The 3768-nt window shown below is 44.7% G+C and overlaps 1 long non-coding RNA gene across 1 annotated transcript; it reads right to left on the bottom strand.

Moving 5' to 3' along the window:
- Nucleotides 1–303: 303 nt before the first annotated feature.
- On the bottom strand, nt 304–858 carry LOC130378160 (uncharacterized). The gene is made up of 3 exons (XR_008894536.1): nt 732–858; nt 518–595; nt 304–381 (listed from the first exon to the last, which is right to left on the bottom strand). It is a non-coding gene; the product is annotated as an uncharacterized LOC130378160 (long non-coding RNA).
- Between the last annotated feature and the right edge of the window lie 2910 nt (nt 859–3768).

Genomic DNA, 3768 nt, shown 5'->3' with positions numbered 1-3768 from the left:
CATATACTTTTTTTTCATTTAATTTCCTACCGTGTTGTATAGTCCCATCCGGTTGCACTGTGACGGTCTCTGTAGGCGACGCCGACACATGCACATCCACTTCCCCAATCACTTGGTGGTTGGTATCATCCCTTACAGCACCATGTTGCACAATTTGTGGGTTTATAACGGCCTGAATAACCTGATTATAATTCTCCGGAGCTAGACCGCCGTGGGTGGCGTCCTTGCGGACCTTTTTATAAGGAATTTGTAGCTGTTCTATGGTCTGCGGTGAGCAGGGTATAGCCCCGCCTATTCCCGCCGCCCTTTTCAAATTCTTCTTGGATAGCCGACTTGGAGTTGGTCCGGGGGTTCGCTGATTGACTTTTGCAACGATAGGTACTAAACGTGGATCAACAACAAAATACAAAAAGTATTCAGGGGTTAGTTTTGTTTGTTTCAGATGTTAAATTAATAGATATTTTATTTTGATGATACACATATAGATATACTAATGGCGGATGTATTAACAACTTACCAAAACTACCGCTTGTCAGTGCATTAGTCTGATCGGCTAGAATCGGTCTTTCAATGTTGAGCCGAATATCCTGCAACCCTGTTACACATTGGGAAAACACAAATTTAATAGTTGTTCTACATGAATATACCATAGTAACTAATAATAATAATGATAGAGAGAGTGTTATGGATCTATATATATAACGCACTACTATAAAAACAAACAAACATACTTCCACGTGGACCCTGCGGCTGGCTCACGCTCTCACCGCCGGGACCGCAAATCGCTGTGAAGTAATCGCTGCTTCGGTCAGATATAAACAGCTGATTCACATAGACATAGACATAATATAATCATGATACACTCATATGAATACTTACAGTCAGTCGGCATAGTACTGCAGGACGGTTCGTTGTTGTTGTTGTTTTTTTCTTCCGGCTGCTACGACGCGTTTTACTAGCTTAGAATAGTACGTCTAACGTCTGGGGTCATAGGCCGTTCTCTCCCGTGTCAATGGGGCCCGCATATTTATGCCTGATAAACGCCCATCTGTATCATTCGCACCTAGGCCCCCCGACGTCATAGACTCCCGACCAATAGGCACTGATCACACACATACTTCGGTACCGCGGACCTACGCCCACTCGTCCGACCTTATACTGATAAATAAAGTTAATCCAAATACGGATGAAAAATTACTAAACTATCTTAATAGTATCATGATATCACCTAATATATTGTCAATGTGAACCAAAGTCGGTTTCGTAATATAGTGGGATAGAATATAAAAAGCACATTATTACGTCTCACACACACACACACACACACACACACACACACACACACACACACACACACACACACTAATCACACCTCTGTCTATACAGATCCCGCACCCCAGCGACCCCTACAGGTTCACCACTGGCATTACACGGATCATCCCTACACGAAGGGGTTTATGGTTTATGACCCGTCATAAAACATAAACAGGAAGTACCTCTGTGAATAGGGGTCCCCCCTTCACCCCCACCCCCTCCCCAAACCGGAAGTGAGTTCAGATAGGAATGGATCCCAATGGCATATAATATCTACTACTCTCCTCAATGTCATGGTTCATGTACTTCAGGGAGTCAAAGCCAAAGTTCCTTTCCCCCAATTCCTTCTCAACCATGGCGGAGATAACCCCAACTACAGTCTGGTTGTGGAATTACTAGGGACGTCAAAGAACCAACGTTTTATTCGCCATAGCATCAAAGCAGAACGGTTATCCAAACTACAAAGCACCACACATGTGGCGCTCGCATGGTCGTAGCTCATTGTCTGATTGGCAGCCCGAATTTTCTGGGCGGGCCAGTCAGAGAAAGGGGAGGTAACTTGGCCCCTTATGACGCCCATATGGGGCCACATTACAAATCAGCGCCCCTTAGCTTCCATTTTTTTTGCAGGATACCTAGTGCTCGTTTTACACCGAACGCACGTTTTAGCCACTGGGAGACGATAGGCAGGCTAGGGAAACTCATATTAATGTTAGAAAACCTCATAAAGGGAGATTTTCATGCCATGGGACCTTTAAGCAATAAAATACACTCTCCTTCTCCAGTATCACATTCGTGTGATGACAGCCAATCAGCATTCAACGGCTACTGAGTGACGTAACGTAACAGCCAATCAGCTTTCAACAGCGTGGCCACTGAGGGACGTAACGTAACAGCCAATCAGCGTTCAACAGCGTGGCCACTGAGTGACGTAACATAACAGCCAATCAGCGTTCACCCGGCCAACCGTTCCCTGCAGTGCAGTCCGGTGAACCGCAGCATGGAGGAGAAAGTTCTATATATAATAGTGTATAATATTATACATTTTAATGTATGATATTACGGCCAAAAGCTGTGTGAGCCTCCGGACGGCCGTAGCGCGTCGGGATTGGGCTTTGAGGGGTTTGTTTACTGGCGTTGCTATGGTTACCGGTCTTGTGTGTTCCAACGGTTTATCTGCGGTGGTATCTAATAAATCGCGGTCTAATCAATACTTCATTCACTGCCTCTTCCGTGGTCATTACGATATTATGGACCGACTGCGTCTGGTTCTCCACCGTCCCTCCCTCTTCCACAACAGGTAAAGACATGCTACGGTGGTTATCTCGGCCGTGGTTGACAATGAATTGGCATGAAGCTCCGTTGGCGGGCAAAAAATGCTTGCTTCATAACGCAGAGAGGAAATTATTATGCTTGCTTCATTACGTACTAGCTGAACCTAAATGTTATACGTTGTAACATTATAGGCAAAGTGTTATTATATTATGTGCTCAGAAATGTGTTACATTATCGACTGGGGTTTCCACATTATAGCTATGGGTTTAATTACAACTAGAGGCTGAGCGTGCAATGCGCGCGCTCAACCTGTAATAATAGCAATGATAATGATCGTTATTGTATTTGTTAGAATTTGTGTTAGGCCTACTAATATGAATAATTGTAACAATAGCAACGATAATGATATTGATAACTGTAGTTATTGCTATTTTAATTAGTATTAATATTATGGACTTTGTGTTTGGTTGGCTGTGGGTCCTGTGATGCTTAGAGACGATGTCGTTCTGTTTTAGAGCTCATATCTTCTGTATTCCTCTGTCCTGTCCTAGACTCACCGTCACCCTGGAAAGAGGGGAGAGAGCACTTACTGGATGAACTCGGTGAGGGTTTTATCCAAGTTATTAAATCAATCGCGTCATTAACATTAATTTCAAAAACACCCTCTGCTTCTGTGATTCATATTGTGGTCTACTAAGGTCAGGTTTCTATTGTCGTCTATTAAGGTCATGCTTCTATGTGGTCTGTTAAGGTCAGGTCTCAGGGTTGTGTGTCCGTAACGAAGACCGTAAGATAAGCAGTTCTCTGTTTGTTCAGGATGTTCTTTTACATTCAACAGATGAATTGACGCTTCAGGGCTGGATGCTTCACGACAAGAGTCTCTACCGTGTTTCTACTACTAAGAAGGGCTGGAGGGCCAGTAGAGAAGACTGTCAGAAGAGAAAGGCAGACCTGGTGGTCATCAACAGCAGAGAAGAACTGGTGCGTGTGTGTGTGTGTGTGTGTGCGTGCGTGCGTGCGTGCGTGCGTGCGTGCGTGCGTGCGTGCGTGCGTGCGTGCGTGCGTGCGTGCGTGTGAGCGTGCGTGCGTGTGGGAGAGACCAATTGTTTTTGTGAGTGAGTGAGTGATTAAGAAAGAGAGAGAGAGAGAGAGAGAGAGAGAGAGAGAGAGAGAGAGAGA

Source organism: Gadus chalcogrammus, unplaced genomic scaffold (assembly GCF_026213295.1).
Source record: "Gadus chalcogrammus isolate NIFS_2021 unplaced genomic scaffold, NIFS_Gcha_1.0 GACHA068, whole genome shotgun sequence".
Taxonomy (NCBI): Eukaryota; Metazoa; Chordata; class Actinopteri; order Gadiformes; family Gadidae; genus Gadus; species Gadus chalcogrammus.
This window is presented reverse-complemented; position numbering and strand designations above follow the sequence as displayed.